The sequence below is a fragment of the Ictidomys tridecemlineatus genome, chromosome 3, assembly GCF_052094955.1.
Source record: "Ictidomys tridecemlineatus isolate mIctTri1 chromosome 3, mIctTri1.hap1, whole genome shotgun sequence".
Classification (NCBI taxonomy): Eukaryota; Metazoa; Chordata; class Mammalia; order Rodentia; family Sciuridae; genus Ictidomys; species Ictidomys tridecemlineatus.
In genome coordinates, this window is record NC_135479.1 from 40,548,396 (window position 1) to 40,565,699 (window position 17,304).

Consider the following 17,304-nt stretch of genomic DNA (forward strand, 5'->3'; position numbering starts at 1 on the left):
AGGTGAAAAGCCAGGACCAAGGCTGTGGCTCATTTGGCCGGGAGCCCAGCAGCTCCCTCCCCAAGCACCCCAACGCTGTACCCCACTCCAGCTACATCACTGTCAGTCCCCGGATCATCAGCCATTGACCCTGGACAAGTCATTCCACCTTGAAACCCATCTCAGCTGGAAAATGAGCCTGACGTCTAGTGTGTAAGGCTTGAAGCGCACACCCAAAGGTTGGCACGAATGTTTAAAACAGCTTTATTCACAGTAGCCCAAATTTGGAAATGGCTCAACTATCCATCATCTAAATGGATAAAGAACCACTTACATCTACACAATGTCAGGTGACCCAGCAACCATCAACGTGGAAGACAGGCCGAGTCAGAAGACGGGAAGAGTATGCACTAGGATTACATGAAGTTTTGCAAAGGGAAGCGCAGTGGTTGGAGAGATGGGACATTTTGGGGGAAGAAACGGTGGCTCTCTGGTGGCAGCGGATGAATTTCATGGTGAAATATACCTGTTTCAAAAAAAACCTGCCTGCATTGGGCACACTTCTGTGACAGAAGCCGTACGCAGGCTAGTTTTAGCAAAAAAGATACCCATTGTCTCAATCCTCATAGTGCAGGGAAGCCAGTGGCTTTGGGCACGCCAGTTTGCACCAATATTCTCTCCATGTTAGCGCTCTCTCCTCTCTGGTGGCTTCGTTGTCGAGGGGATAAGGGGCTGGTCACCAGCGGTTTCGGGCTCCATCCTATGGCCTTATCAACTGCCACAGGAACAGAATAGCTTTTTTCCCCCAGCGGTCCTTCGGAAGTCCTACAGAGGGGCTGGGGATGTGGCTCAAGCTGTAGCGTGCTAGCCTGGCATGCGTGGGGCGCTGGGTTCGATCCTCAGCATCACATAAGAAAAATCTCTCAAAAAAAAGATAGTCCTGCAGCGAAGTCTGTTCCAAGCCTGGATCAGATGGATGCCTCTAAAGTCAGGCAGGAAGGGTAGCTACACCCAAACCCGGGAATTTATGGTAGGGGAAAGGTGATCCCCAGAGGAAGAGTCCATGGACGGCTATCAACTCCTCCAAAGCCCCAGGAGTGGTGGTGTCATGCCGTTCCTATGACCTGACAAACCTGCAATGGCCAGGCCACCAGGGATGGACTCCTCATGCCAGCTCCCTAGGTTGGTGTCCTTCCAGCCCACAGACACTGGGCCATCTACACACTGAGGCTGCTGGTGCAGGAGGGAGGCGGAGGCAAGAACCGTAGCTTGCCAATCCAGAACCACTGTCCCAGGAGTTCAGCCATGGCAGGAGGCCCAAGAAGACGGTCCAGAAAGGTCATCCTTGTAGGACCAAGGACAGAAGGCACCATCCGCCACGTGGAGGCCCGGACTTTACCTCCCAAGAGGTGCTGCACCACTACCAGTCGCCGAGCATCTTCCACTCAAGTGTGTTCCTGGAAGGGAAAGGCAGCAACTTCATATCTGTATACACACACATGCTTGGGCCTTTCCAAGTCACTCCTCGGCCAAGTGACTGCTCTGATCAGACTCTAGAACAAAGACTTATCTCCCCCCAGCCCCCCACACTTCTGTGCTCATCTCAGCCATGTCCAGCAAACAGGATGCTACTTAAACTGGGATTTGTTGTTTTGGTAGAGGGACACAACTTATTTTTTACGTGGTGCCGAGGATAGAATCCAGTGCCTCGCATGTGCCAGGCACGCACTCTACCACTCGGCCACACCTCCTGCCCCATTTCCCATAGGGACACCGGCCGAGTCCACCTTTACAGATGCCATTGCCAAGGTGTGCACCGGGCTGCAAAGGGATGGTGGAGAGGAGGGAGTGGTCCAGTACTCGGGGACCTCCTTTGCAAATGAAGCCCGAGTCCTTAAAGACTCTTAAAATGGTGTTCTTATCCTCACCATGGCCTAAGTGGGTTCACTTTGTTTTGCAGACCATGGGAATGGCTGACCACTTCCAGGAGCTGACAAATTGCCATCCCCTACTCCCTGTGCTGGCAGCCTGCCCAGTTAGCCCTCACGTTGGGCTTCTGGAGTCAGATTATCTCCTCAAGACCTAGGAACCTCTGAACAGGTAAGTGGCCAGCTGATCTTGCCACCAAGTGACTAGGGCAATCTTGAGTGTAAGGCCCCTTCCTCATCTGTAAAATGGGGCTGAACCCTGCCCAGGCTGGCAGTGCAACAGGCAGTCATGGGGAAACTAAGGGAAGGTCACATCTAGGGACGCTGTGATGACTGTTTAGTATCAAGCATTATAATAGGCTTCTTGTATGTGCTAATTATGGAGACCAACGCCTACTACTGCAACAGCCCTGATCTTGCAGGTCAGAACTGCAGATCTAAACCCCAACATTGCCACATCTTTGCTCTATTCCTCTAATGTCATTAGCCTGCTATCTGTCTGAAGAGGAGGATCAAAAGATGACCAAGCAGCAGAGGAAATAAAGGGAAAGCCAGCCAACTGCAAATGGTCACATCCCTCCGGACAGCTCTGCAGGCAAAGCTGGAGGGGATCTCTCATCTTACTCGAGGGCATGTAGCCAGATCACAATCACCTGAGGAATAAGTGAAAGGAAAAACACAATCCAAGATACCAATCCCTGGGCTTCTCAACCCCCTGCAGTTCAATCCAGCGGATCTTAGTTGGGGCCCAGCCATTGGCTTTTAAAAAAAAAAAAAAAAATCAGGAAGCACTGCAGGCAACCGGAGTCAGGACATTTCTCTCTCATCCTCAATAATAATTCCATCAGTCCAGGCCTGGAGAGACCCCAATGCTTCTTGAACTCTCTCCAAAAAAAAAAATCCTGGACCTTCCTGGTGGCAGCCACAGCACACTCCACTTGGTTTAAAAAAAATAAATAAAAATAACACTCCTGAGGGCTCAGGATAATGGCCCACAGGGGCCTGCCCTTATAAAAGTCCCCATCCTGCTAGCAAAGAGGGAGGTGCAGGCAGAGGGGAAGAAAGGCCATAGTTCGTCAGCGGAACCTTCCATTCCTTTTGATGAATGTTCCCTAGCAATTGAAAGCAATTTGATTTCTCAAATGCTCTACAGCATTTGAAGGCAATTCTTATGACCTAGGGAAATAGTGTGTATGATCTTTTACAAATGTTTTGGGGTGATGGAAGGATAGGAGGGCACAGAGGCTTCATGGGAGGAGAGAATTAAAGTTAGCAAGTGGACAAAAACCTCTAAGAGCTGGATCACCCTTGTCCATAGGAAGAATGAGCTTCTCATTTCATGATTTCCCCGCCCCCCAGCCCCATCTTTTACCAGAAGGCATAACTACCATCTGTGTTTAAACTTTACCTTGGAGCATTCATTTCTGAGTAGGAGGTGGCTGAGGCTCCAGCCCCTTAGTCATCGGGTGGCAGGAGACAAGGTCAGGGTGGTCAAATTCCGCCCAACACCGAAGGCCATCTTTTCTGATGATGAGAGCTTTCAAGTGACTCCTTAGAAATACGAAGGACGAATTTCCCCTGCTGACCCTTGAGGTCCTCAAGACAAGGGTGGACCTGCTGGAGCAGGCCACGTGCTGCTCGTTGCTCTGCAACCCTCCCCATCTGTGGCCAAGCCACCAGCCCTGCCTCACCTGGAAAGCTGGATTCAGTTGCCTTGGGGTGTGGACTGATACCACGGGTTAAGAGGGGCATGTCACCAAGTGGTTTCTGTTTTAAAAAGACTTCTATTGCTTGACAGTCTCCTCCAGAAACCCCGAGATAAGATCTTGGCTCAGTCAAAATATCTGTGGGGTAGGGCTGGAACCTGCGAGAATGGTAGAGCACCAGGGAGCATCCAGCTGGGAGAAAGCAAGCTCCCGGCTCTCAGTCGAGGAGTGTCAAATCACACCCCCACACCACAGGGCATTTTACCACTGAGCTACATCCCCAGCCCTTTTTGAGACGGGGTCCTTGAACTTGCAAGCCTCCTGCATTGCTGGGATTACAGCCCCACTGGCACCAGCCACCCTTCCTACAACCACGTTTTTTAAAACGGTTAGGTCTTACTGAGGCTTCTTCTATCCTAAAAGGCAAGTTTCTGCCCAAGTGTCATTCCCCCTCCTGTCCCAACTTCAGGAGAACATCCCTTCCTGCCCCCCAAGGCTGCTTTAATGCAGCTGTCTCTGAGCATAGCCTTCCTCAGGCACTGAATGCGCGGTTGGACTCTTGTGAACTGCATGCGACACCTATGTGCTCTTGGGCTCCAACCAGCAATAGTATCCAATGTTCAGCTTCCTCACTACCCTCTGCCGGAAGAAATGTATGCAAACCAATATGCCAAGTTGTTTCAGTGATCAAGTCCCCATTGACTCTCGTGGGGGGGGTAACATTCCAATATGACTCCAGGAAACCCCTTCCATCCCAGACAGACAAGAGGTGCTTGTGGCTTCTGCCTGATGCACACTGCAAGAACAATAAGGATTTTTAGGGGCATTATGACTGAGTCAGAAAACACAGCTGCCCCTGAAAGTCCCTCATTTTTCTTGCTGTCCTTGAATGTTCTCCAAGCAGGCAGTCAGCTGGTTGGCCCAGGTAGGCGAGTGTGCCCATAGCCCTGGGGAAGCTCTATGGTGGGTGGTGGGGCTGCAGGGTCTCCACAGCGCCCCCGCTGCCCGTCAGACACCCTAGGTGGCCTCCCATAGCACACCCAGGAATGATGAGCCTCCATTTCATCCAGAGCCAACTCAGAACTTGGTTGCCTTCTGTCCACAGGAGTCCAGTGACTAGAGTGTGGCACGCATCCAGCCCGGAGAAACAGCCTCAAGAGGCCAAGTGAGGCTCTCAGGCCTGATTCGACGCACGAAGGAAAGCAGGATCTTCTTCCCGCCCCTGACCAGGGCCCCTTCAGAGGCAAGGCCTGGTGAGGTTATTAGGTCAAAGGGGCCCAGCCTGGGTCAGGAGCTGCCTCCATGCTCCCTTGTTCCTTTTGAAGAATATCCAAGTATGTAGTTCCCAGAGGAATAAGCACCCGAACGCCTCCAGCTTCCCTGCAGCCGGGGCAGCCTGGCGTCGCTCTATAAAAGGGGGTCCCACCACCCTCTCTTGCTGCGCCTAGCATAAAGGGACTAGTCCTGAAAGGCCTAGTCTTGGGTCCTCCACCCCTGGTGGACCAAGAGGCTGCAACCTTCCAGACACGGTGTAGCCCTGGAAGCTGCTGCTTGAACCTGGATCCCAGTCCAGCCCTCCCGCTGCTCAACCGTGTTGGCCCCACTTTTCCCTGAAAAGCAAGGGCTGCATGTGGGCCAGCGTGGGAAGGCAGGTCCAGCCCCTCGCCTTCTACCAAGATGTACGACAGACACCCCTGAAGACTTCTGGAATGCCCCAGGTAGGCTTCAGGTTCAAACCCCCAGGCTGACAAGAGCTGCCGGGAAGCACGGCCTTGAAGAAATGGGGGAGGAAGATGGTCAGAAAGCAGCCACCGAGAAAGGGACAGGCCGATGAGTGCTGGTGGTTCTTCCTCAAGGGGGTGGAAGGAGTCCCTGAATCCTAGGCCTGTTTAGGATCATCTCTTCTGTCCCAGTGACCACCAGGAGCCCACTCTGATGGAGGAGGTGGGGGCACAGGTCCTGCTGTGGTGAAAAGCACATCCCCACAGAAGACAGAGCCTGGGTCACTACTTGCTTACTGTGTGACCACGTGTGCACTGTTTTGCTCCCCAGACTCCTCATCTCTAAGAACTATAGGCCCAAATTCATGGGGAGACAGGAACATGAAAGGAAGTCTACCAAGTATTTGCCAGACTCCCCTCACTGCCACGGGTGGGGGCCGCATCACGGGGAACTCTTCCCTCTGAGAGGAGGATTGGGGTGTACCTCCCTGTCACTGTGCCTAGAGCTTTCTGCACCAAGATCACAGCCATATACTCCAGCAGCAGACCCGAGTCACCTGAGCCCCTTGGACATGACCCCATCCTGCTTTACTTGCCCGAGACACCCCATCCCTGCAGCCTCCCTGGGCAGTCCCCCTGCTAGCCTGCCCTTGTCCTCTACAGTGCTGTATGAGGAAGGGCCGAGGCCCAACTCACCACCTGCTGCCCATGCAAGCCTGGGCAAGCTCCCTCACCCAGCTGTGCTTCAGTCTGCAATTTGTGAGATGGAGCTTTTGGGGAGGACTGAGTTCATTTGTGTAAAGGGCTTCAAACTGTGCCTGGCTCTAGCTCACCTTTTCTGGCTGACCCTACTTGACTCCAGCCCCTCTCCCCCACTCTCTGCTTTACCCCCCCCCCAGCATGGGGATTGACAATGCTGATGCAGGCCTCCCCTAGGACCACAGAATCTGCATTGTTAACGGCTCCTTTTGTGAGTCTCAGGTGAACCCATGTTCAAGAACTGCTCTGGGCCATCCCCCTACAGCAGTTCAGGCAGGGTCAGGAGGATAGTCCCTAGCAGCAGTACATTGTGTTAAGTATGTGAAGGTGGCCCTGCCCCCCCACCCCGGTTTTGCCAGCAGAGTTCCCCATCCCCCCAGTCCACTTCCACCGGCTTTGCCAGTCCTCACTCCGTGAGGGGCTTTTGCTGGGCACACACTGCTGCCTGAGGTGCACCCCCTTCTTCTGGGGCTGACAAGCCATCAGGGCTGCAGGGTGAAGAGGCTGCATATGAACACTGTCCCTAAAATAGTAACCCACAAAACCATGATAGAAGAGGGAATGGGGGGAAGCCAACTTGTTTGGAATTTGCTTTAGAAAGAACTATGCGGCGGCCCCACCCTGGCTGGCCAAGGTGGTGGTCCTGACGGAGGGCAGCAGTCCCAAAATGTCTTGGAGGAAAACCCTTCCCACAGAAAAGCTGCTGAGGCAGGGGCTGGCTGAGAGGTTCCAGCCCTGGATCCTGGAAAGGTCTGCTTAAGAGTCAGGGGCCAAACATCTGCAGGGTCCCTCCCTCATCAGTCAGCTCCAGGGCAGCCGGCTGTGGAGGTCCGGGGACTGGATTTCAGCCTCACTAGCCAGACCCCACCCTTGCTGGATGCTCTGGGCAGGGGAGGAACAAGCCCTCGTTGGAGCCACTGAGTTTATGATACCCAGTCTCTGCCAGAAATTCTGCTGGTGAGCTTGCTTGCACCCAGCCCCTTGGCTTCCCCAGTGCCCCACATCCGCTCCTGAGCTGCGCTGCCCAGCCAGCAGCCTGGCCCATTGCTGGGGGTTTGGCTCGGTTCCCAAACTCATCAGTGGGTGGAGGCCCAAGTGCCCCTCACCAGGGCTGGCCCTGGGCCCAAATGCATTTGTCCACACAAATACACACTCCTACTCTTGAGGCCAGTCCAGGCAGGGCAGTGTCTTCCTTTTATCCATGTTTCCAGACCATTTGGAGGAGCCAAGGCAAGGGGTGGATGCTGGTATGAGAGCTCCACTTTTATCTTTTTAGAGGCAACGGCACTGGGGGAGGAAACAAGATCAGTGTCCAGGCAGATAGCAGGGCTACGCTATGGCAAAGAAGAGCGTCTAAGGTTTTTATCCCTTGTCCTGGGAGTTGGCAAACTATGGCCAGCGAGCAAACCCAGCCTGCCATCTGTTTTCATAAAGTTTTATTAGAACATAGGTGCACCCACTTACTGCCACATTTCCTGTGGCAGTTTTCAGGCTACATTAACAGCCTGAAAGTACTTCCTTGGCTCACAGTGGGGTTAGAGCCTGATAAGCCCCATTGTAAGTTGAAAATAGTGTTGCCTAGCGAGGTCCTAGCTCAGTGGTGCAGAGCACAGAACTTGTCTGGGTTGTTTCCCTTTCTGCAGTGGCTTCGCCAGCCCTGTGACAGCATCATCCAACTGCATACTGCTAGCCCAGGAAGAGATCCAAATTCTAAGTACGGTTTCTATTAAATGTGTATTTTCACACATTTTTGTAAAACTGAAAAGTTTTAAGGAACCGAGTTTGCAAGAGATGCCACACCCTCAAGACCTAAGATATTTACTATTTGGACCTTTATAGAAATAACTGTTTCTGATCAATATTTGCTAGCATGCCCCAAGCTGAACATGGGACACAACAGTGAGCAAAACCAGCTAGCTTTCGAAGCCTAGTGAGGAAGGGGCTCGAAGGGATGTGGGGGCTGCTAAGCTACCTGCAGTAGTAGAAGCGAAGCTGTCGGGGCAACTCGACCACCTCCTGCCTGGACCCTCCAACTCACAGCCACCTCCTGTGGCCGACGGGAAAATAGGCCATGGAGAGCTATTCTAGCTCCTAGTTCTTTAGACCTTCAGGCCAGATGTGTATCAGGATTTTCCAGGTTTTAGGGACTGAGGTACCTGTGCCATACATTATGCGACACCCATAATCAAATACATTAATATCTCTACAGTGAAACTCATGCTCCCCAGGATAAATATAGACCACAATAGTCTTGGGTCAGGTTCTAAGAGTTAAAGAACCAAACTGTGCTTCTTAAGTTTTTTTGGAGTTCAGAATTTGAGACAAAATACAAGTGGCCAGTCTCAACTTCCTTCGACAAACCTGGCCACAAAGCCCTGAGAGTTAGCTACCACCCATAAAGCGCGCACACAGCACAAAGTAAATACACCCTGAATGAATTCACACCACCAGGATTGTTTTTCCTGTGACTACTACTGTCATTCCTGCTGAAAAATGGAGAAAGTACTATTTAATGCCAGTTTCTGCCTGCAGGCTTCATTATCCAGAGAAGACCTGATGCTAAGTGGGTTTTTCCAACTGTTTACTCAAGTACAATAAACTTTTCTGGTCACTGTTGCTGTCTTATGGATGAGTGGATTAGGTTTTTCAGGGAGCAGGTGGGAAGCAAAACTTGAAAAACCCATTATTTTTCTCCCTTGTGTACTTCCTCAGAGCCTCCCTATGGCCAAAGTTCCATTTGGATATCTAAAATAATTTATCTCATCATAAATTCCTAACAGCTAATTAGAAAAAATGTACTAATTGGATAATCTGGTTTCAGATGTTCTAATTATACTCCTATGGGGGGAGTAAAAATATGCATATATGCACACACTAGCATGTCAGCCAGAAAGCCTGAAGTATAGGGTTGAAAAAACTCGAGATAATGTATTAAAATATTCTTGTCACACTCTATGCACAGATGAACCATCCCCTATAAAATGCAATTCCGATGCATTAAAGGATGTTTGAAAAGATACTCCAGAACATCCAGTGCAAGTTAAGTGTATCCCCCCACACTTTAAAGGCAACATGGTTTTAGCATTCGGACATGCCGTAGCCTGTGTTTCTTAATCGAGTCCTCCTACAAATGACTACCAGAAATTTCTTCATCGCCTAAGATTTCTAAACCCCTGAATTGGGAAAGATGATCTTGATTCCACTGGTGATCTCTCCCTCACCGGGGCAGATTTTGGGGAGAGCTTTGACTCTGATGGAGAAATGCTTTTAGCCTGCCTCACAACAGGTCTGAGGGCAAAAGGGGTGGCCACGTTCCGAGGGGATCCTAGGCAGGGCATCCCTGCAAACACCTAGAAGTGTCCAATAGCACCAGAGCCTGGCACATCCTCCCAAACAATGCTGCCAGTGAGCTCCAAGGCTATGTTTAGTCAAGGCTGACTGCCCCTCACCGGGAGGAGGCAAAGGACAGCCATCTGCAAACCCAAGTGCGGCAAACTGCTAGGGTACTAAGAATCCTCATGGAAGGGGCACAGGCATCTTCTCTGCAGGACACATAGCTACCCCCTCTGACAGATGACAAACCCTGATGGGGAGGGACCACGCAATGCCTGGATGGGCAACACAGGACTGCACAGAGTGCCACGAGCCAGTCACGTTTCACTTTCTGGGGTTTTTCCTGGGTCACTTCTCACCCTGAAGGGAGAAAACGTCCCTTAAATGCCAAGAAAGAAAATCCTCAAAAATGTCTCTTTTTTTTTTTTGAGGACACTGTTTTTCTCTGGAGACTGGGGTAAGAGGCTTTGGTTGAAAACCTCAAGTACGTAACTTCAGTCCCCCGGGCTGCTGGGCTCTAATATGATTACACATCTAAATGCAATAAACGGAGCAAAGTGGTATTATTTTTCTGGGAAAAACCAACATCATAAAAGGGTCTTTATTGAATCAAGGGCCCGTGAACTGTTCTCTTGCCTAATTATGGCTCCCCAGTGAATGAGGCTGGGTTTCCAGGCAGGACTCCTGACAATTCTCCGGCCCAAAGAGCAATGGGATATTTGTCACAACTTGTCTAGTTACAACAAAACTCACCAAAGGGACGAAAGGGAAAATGCCAAGATAGGTTGGCAGCAGGCCCCTCCCCCACTCGGGCTCCGTGGGCTACTTCTGTTTTCAGAGTTGGCCCCTGCTCCATCTCTACTCCTTACATCCAAAGGCAGGATCCTGGACCCTGCCCCTTTCCAGGGTCAAAGTTAAGGTGGTTTTTCTAGTACCCTGGCTCTACTCCCCTCTCTAAGCCTATCTCTATAGAAAAGGCTCATTGTCAAAACTCGACCTTTTGTCAGATGTTTTAGCATTCAGTGATTTGACCAAGGTTAGTGAATGCCCAGGCCTGAGCAAAGATGAATGCTTACTGTCACCAGACATGGGACAATATGAGAGAGAGTTTGTGGCTCAGGCTTGGGAAGGATTCACCCTCTACCCCAACCAGCTGGGAGCAAGAGGTCAGCTTCACTTTTTCCCTGTTATGCAGGGTCTGGCCAGGCAGGTGGAGACGAACACTTTGCTTATACTCAAGGCCTTAGTACCTGTTTAATCACCCTCCAACTTCCAAGAGCAAAGACTTTCTGTAAGTGTGGCCCTGCCCCCGCTGTTCTCCAGTCCATAGCAGCAAGCTCAGCAGGAAAGAATTCAGGAGAACATCGTCCTGCTCCTCCCATTGACCCGTCCCCTTGGACAGGCTCTGGCACAGTGATCACATGAAGCCATCCCCGCAAAAAGTGGGTAGCTTCAGGCCCCACCTGCCCCTCCCAAGCTGAGCCAGGCGAGTCTCCCTGAAGAAGCAGGAACCAACTCCACCCTGGCCAGGACTTGCCTTTCTTCCAGCATTTTATCCCGAGAGAGCCAGCCAGCCGACTTGCCAGCTGTGGGTCATCCTGCCTTGACCTCACTGGGGTGTGTTCATCAGCCCTCCAGGCCTGGGGATGAACTCTGGTGTCACTTGGGACAGCTAGTGCGTTGCAGCCCCTACCATGTGCCTGACATTTCACAGGTATTCTCATTCAATCCTCGTAAAGCCCTGCTTGCATTAGCAGACAGGGAAACTGAGCCTCAGGAGGCACCACAGACCTCACCCAGCTAATCCCCAGACTGCCAGGTTTCTGACTCCCATCAATGCCCTTTCCCCAAATCCGGTTTTACGTAGAAAAGCATTTTTTTTTTTTTTGAGGGGGGGTGTCTCTGACAGTCTCCAGGAAAGCCAAAAGCTATCGGGCAAGTAAGTATGAAGCAACTTAATTCTTTTAAGGAGGGTGGAAGAGGAGCTCTACCATAGAAAAAGAGGATTATTTCTTATGCATTTGCTTGGGAGACTAGAATTTAAGCTTCTGCCACCAAGGAGGAGAAGCCAGTGTTTGCCCTTGAACCCCACATTCCCCCAGGGCAGAAATCCAGTGAGAGGAAGCAAGCTTCATGAGAATGAACCACAAAGTGGTCTTCATAGACTGATCCAAATTTCACAGCTGCACATCTCTGACTCCTTCCCACACCCCTCCCACTGCTCCAAACCACAGGCCCAGGTTCCACCCCGTGCCCTTCCCTGCATCTGCACCTCCTAGTTCAGACTCTCAGAGGAATGTTAAGGCTACAGTTTGTTCGGTGCAATTGCCCATTTGACAGAGAAGGGTGCTTTTAGGCCCAGCTGAGACTGAAATCAGGCGAGGTTCTTTCTACACGGCACCTTCCTCTCCCCATTTCTCCTGGGAAGCAAACACAGGGATCTGACTGCAGGAGATTTCAAAATTTCCCAGGCTGTGCCAGAGGGAGGGAAGGAACACTACAGTGGGTGAGAAGTCACCTGCTCTGTCGCTTCTGTAAGCCCTGCCCTCTGCCCAGGGCCAGTTAGGTTACCAAAGCCTCAGTCACTGAAAAGATGGTTGATTACACCTCCTATTTTAAATTCTAAATAAAAACATCACTGCACCATAAAAGAGTATATGTCCCACAAAATTCTGATTTTTTCCCCCACTTGATGACTACTCTCAGCATTTTATTTTTTTGAACGTCAAAATTTTTTTTTTTTTTTTTGGCCTCTGTGTTGTCCCTGATAGGGTATGCCAAGTTTGCCACTGGGCCAGTGACTGAGCAAGCCTGGAGCAGCTGTGGTAATTCAAATGCCTTTCCTGGGACCTTTCATGAAATATGCTCAGTGTCAGAAGTGGAGGAATCTTTGGGCTTTCCAGTCTGGCTGTACTGTAGAACAGATGTGCAAGAAACCCACATCTGCAAACCAGGGTTCCTTTAAGGACTGCACTGGCTAATCCAGACCTGTCCACCTCTTGTTCTCAGGCTTGCTGGCTTCCAACCCGAGAAGCTTCACTCAGAAGGCTGGGGGGGTCCAGCTCCTGCTGCCCTGAAGACCAGCTGTGAGATCCTGACTCTCCTCTGGGTCTCAGCCTCGCTCTAAAATGAGGACTCCCAATAATCTGCATCTACTTTCAGGGCTGGGGTAAAAGCCAGAACGGACAGTAAGGAAAATGCTCATCTTGCTCTCAGGCATCACCCCAGCCTCTGCTTGGCCCTGTCCCTGGCACAAAGGTGGTAGACAATAAAAACTGAATGGACTAAATTCAACAGGAGACTCAACAGGAGAAGGGTGACTGGGTATTATTCTTGCCTTCTGATCGCAAAGCTGCTGCACAAGAGTTAAGTAACTTGCCCAAGGCCGTAAGCTAGCAAGCTACACAGTTGGCCTGAGAACCTGCCAGACCCACAGGCCTGAGGTCTGATCACTCTGCACCCTTCTCAACCAACACGCATACACATGCAGATTCAAAGACAGAAGCCCAGGGGATGAGGATTACCCCTACCCGTGGAAGATCCACTAAACTGAGTCAGACACGGCCTAGACATTTACACTGGCCTTACGAGGTAGCTACCATAACCCTCGTTTCACAAGGAGAAATTGGGACACAGACAAGTCACTTGGCAAAGGCCATCCAGCTGGCAGTGGAGTTAGAACTGGAATCCCAGCACATCTGGACCCATGGTGCACCTTTGTGGCTCTCACTAGGCCGCTTCCAGGAAAGGAAAAAAAGGAAAAAAAAAAAACTTCTTGGAAACCAAAATGATCCCTCCCTCCTGAAACAACTCTCTGTCAGGGACTTATCACAGATTAGGAGCGCTGCGCTTTTGTGAAGAACTCAGACTGGCCAAATATTTACCAGCCCATGCAGAGAGCCACAAACCAGCCTGGCAAGGGAATCAACTCCATGAAGCAGTGAGGGCCAAGCTGTCTCTAGACAAAGTAGGGGATTGAGCCCTCCGGGGTGGTAAGGATTCTGAGAGCTCAGCTTTGGGCGATAAACTACTAGAGACCTAAGGAAGCGGCTCAGAGGTCTGGCAGGAATGGCCACCAAGGAAACCCTGGAGGCATTCCTAAGTATCAGAACTTCCAAAGTTGCTAGGACTTGAGGGTAGAGACAAGAAGACCAGCTTTCTCCCAATACATTCTTTGTCATTCCAATCCGGGTGGGCAGAAAAAAAAAATTGTTCTCTAAATCTTCAATAGGTTGGGATTTTATTAAAAAAAAAAAAAAGAAGAAAAGAAAAGGCTAGAAGGGCGAGGTTAATTATTCACCAGGCTGCAATTTACTTAAGAGTTGAGGGAATGCAAGTTTCCTCCCAGTAGGCAGGACCTAGAGTCAGAGTGGGTCTCCCTGGAGGTCTGGCTAAAATCCTTCCCCTCCCACCGGCTTTCACCCTTGCATTTAGAGGCTTCCTGAAGAAGTCTCCAGGGCAAACAAGTCCGACGTTCAAGCCACTTCCCCTCAAAACCTTGAGGTACCTTCATGACTTGGAGGTGGGGCTGGGAACTGGAAGGAGGCATCTGGTGCAGGACACTGAGAACTCCAAAAGGACAGCAAAAAAAAAAGAAAAAAAAAATCACAAAGCTCTCAACTAAAACACAACTCCTAAATACAATGGCTTAAATCAAAGCAGGAATCAGCTGCTGGAGACCAGGCTAGCCCAGCCCACTGCCTGGCTGATTCAAATCACATTTTGCAAAGAAAAAAAAAAAAAAGCCAAGAAGGAAAAACCTAATCACTCACTTCCCCCAAAGAAATTAAACATCATTTCCTAAAAAAAAAAAAAAAAAAAAAAAAAAATCTCTAAAGCCCTGACCAGAGAGAACGGGGCACATAGTTTGAAGGAGAACTATAGGGCACGAGGCGGGAGGGGAGGGGGTGCTGCCAGGCTTCTTATACCTTATTCCCAGCAATTTACACCCCACAGTTCACAAGCCTGTCCCCTCCAGGGTGGGTGCCAAGCAGCCAGCTGGGCATGCTTCTCTGCATCTCATTACTCCAGCCCATTCCTGTGGACGTTTTATGACCACAAAATATTCTGGAGATTTCCATTTCATTTACTTTTTGATACCGATCCCCAAGGCTGGGAGAGGCATTGGTTCAAAGGGAGAACTTCATTTTCTCAACCTGATTTAGTGCCCCACAGAGATCATTTTTCTTAATTAGGGGCAAGGTCTCTGGGTCAAACTCCCTCTGGTTCAAACTCCCACCAGTTCTACCCCTACATGATTTTGTGTCAACACTGAAAAATCAAAGTGCTTGGAAATCTACCTCATGGCCAACCTCTTTCCTGGCATCTGCATGTTCCACCAACTACAGCCTGTGGGACAATTCTTGCATGGATAAAATTCTGGCTAACTGCAGGGCAGGGCTATGCCCCTCAATGGGCTCCCAAACTCAATCCCATCCCAGTGACCCCACAATTCTCCTGATTGCCCTGCACACCTGGCTCCCCTCTGTTCTACCTACCACCAAAACCAGATCGGGGACCACATCATCATCAAAATTCCTACTAGGACTACTCTACATGTTGCACAGAGGTCAGAGAGCCTGTGGGAAGATGTCTCTTTTATAGGTCTTTGCACAACTTCCAAGAGGTGGGTCAACCTGGCCAGGCTGGTTTCTCCCTCTCCTTCCTCCATGCTTCTAGAAATCTCTTCTGAGTTCCACAGCCAAAGAGGCGGCGGCCACTTATTTTGTTAAGTTTGCCCTTCACACAGTCCAAGTCACCTCAATGCAAGTCCCCAGAAGTATTCCAATGCCCCCACTGCCAAGACAGTCAAAACACAACACAAAAGGATTAAAAAAAAAAAAAAAACCAACACCAGGCAATTTGAGGTTTCAATAGTTGGTGGAGCTTTTCTTTGGGAGGTGAGTAAAAGCAAGCTTATTAGAGGAATGAATCAAATTTAAGGAAGAAGGGAGTTTCAGCACAAAACATGGGTAACGTTGCATATGTCAGGGAACAGAAGACCTACAGTCACAGACATATCCACACACACACAAAAAAGCATGTTTTAAATAAAATGGTGAGCAGGAGGAGTCGGGGGTCTAAACTTCCACAATCCTATCCCACCACCCCAGAAGCAAGTCTCAAAATGAAGCCCAGACTTCTCCACCCCCAAACTTAAAGTTGCCGCCCTGGAAGTGCAACAAGGCAAGTCACCATAGGTGGCTGGGCCCGGCCGTTGAGGAACTAGGAGCTCTCACCGCACCTCAGTTCTACCCCGGGTCTTGCCCAGTTCGGCGCAGACTGGCTCGCACTTCGGAGCGAGTTACCATTTCTCCCGCCATTATCAGGGATCCCCAATCCACACACCGAGTCCTCAGCGAGCGCGACTTGCCACCTTTTCTCCAGTATGGGCAAGAGAGGTGGCGGCCTGGCGGGAGGGACCACTCCATGTGGGCGCTGAGCATACGCGGGCCGGGAAGAGGCGGGCCTGGGTCGAGGAGCGTGGAGGAGACGCCGGTCGGGGGGCCGAGGACTGGGACTTTGTAGGCCAGTTGAATGGACACCCTCATCTCGCCCGCAAAGACCCAGTCCTCAGCTCCCATCCGCCGCAGAGTTCGGGGTGCGGCGCGCCCCGACGGGCTTCCTTGGGCTGGGTCGGCTCTGGCACCGCGCTCTGCTCAGCTGAGGCTCCGGGTTTTCCCCAGCGGCATCGCCCAGCGAAGTCACCTGCCCCACCCGACCGACCCCAGCCCGCGGTCTCGGAAACCGGACCTCGAAGGGTTACACGACGCTGGAGATTGCAGGCCACCCCGCCGCTTCGGCGCAGGCCGCGGGACTGTGCCGGAGATGGGGGAAGTGCGGGAACCGAGCCTCCTCCACCCGCGTTCCCTTCGGAGCACCCAAGTTACACGCTGAGAAACTTCGCCGCGCTCCCACGCCGCGCGAGAGGCCCAGCTCCGCCGCCGCCTCTGTACCTGCGCTCAGCTCGGCTGGGCACGGGCCGAGCCGCAGGCGCCTCTGCCGCAGGCCGCACGCCGCACCCTCCCGCCAAGCAAAGACCGCGCCGCCGCCGGGCACCAGGGTGTAGTCAAGCCCCGACGTTCCAGCTAGGCTGGGGGCCGTGGCTTCCCTCGACCTGCCCAAGACCTGGGAGCCGTCGGCGCCCCCTCCCCAGTGGGGATGTGCCCAGAGCAGCGGGGAAAGAAGCGGGGCAGTGAGACCCCTCGAAAGTTGGGGGGTTCCACTCGATCGCTCTACCCGACCTGACTCCACGTGCTGGTGACACATCAGGAAGGCTGCGCGCCCCGCGGCTCTCGGCGGGCGAACGCGGCCAGCACCCGCCCGCACCGCCTCCGGAGCCTAGCGGACTGCGCCCCGCCCCGGCCCGCCCTCCGCCCGCCCCTCGGCGGCGCCGCCCCCGGCCGCGCGACGCCCGCTCCAGCCTGCTGCACCGGCTGGAAGACACCCGGGCGGGGTGGGGGCAGTCTAGTTGTCCCTCTCCGAGGCTGCCCGAGCCGCCGCGAGGACCGGGTCTGGACGCCGGCGGCCCGACTCGACAGTCTCGAGTGCCTTCTTTCCAGTCACGCAGCCCTTCCCGCCCCCGAGCCCAGTAATTTTCCTTTTTCCTCCTTTGACCCGTCCGAACCGCTGCTGGTGCTTCCTCCCGCAAAGACCAGCGCGGAGAGCCCCCTGCCGGCCGCTCGGCTCCGCTCCCGGGCGCGCGCGGCGGAGCTCGCCGCAGCCGGCCTCACCTCCACGGACGGCCGGGGAGTTCTTTCAGGGCGGTTGTGGCCAATCAAGGACATGTCGAGCGCCAGGCGCAACGCCCAGCAGGTTTTCTTGAGGCAATTTTGTATTTTCAACTCCCAGTTCCAGCTGCCTGCAGATGACCTCTCT

General features: G+C 52.1%; 1 long non-coding RNA gene across 1 annotated transcript; it reads right to left on the minus strand.

The window, feature by feature from the left end:
* Positions 1 to 219: 219 nt before the first annotated feature.
* Positions 220 to 16,761, minus strand: LOC144376121 (uncharacterized). The gene is made up of 2 exons (XR_013436216.1): positions 16,671 to 16,761; positions 220 to 3,458 (listed from the first exon to the last, which is right to left on the minus strand). It is a non-coding gene; the product is annotated as an uncharacterized LOC144376121 (long non-coding RNA).
* Between the last annotated feature and the right edge of the window lie 543 nt (positions 16,762 to 17,304).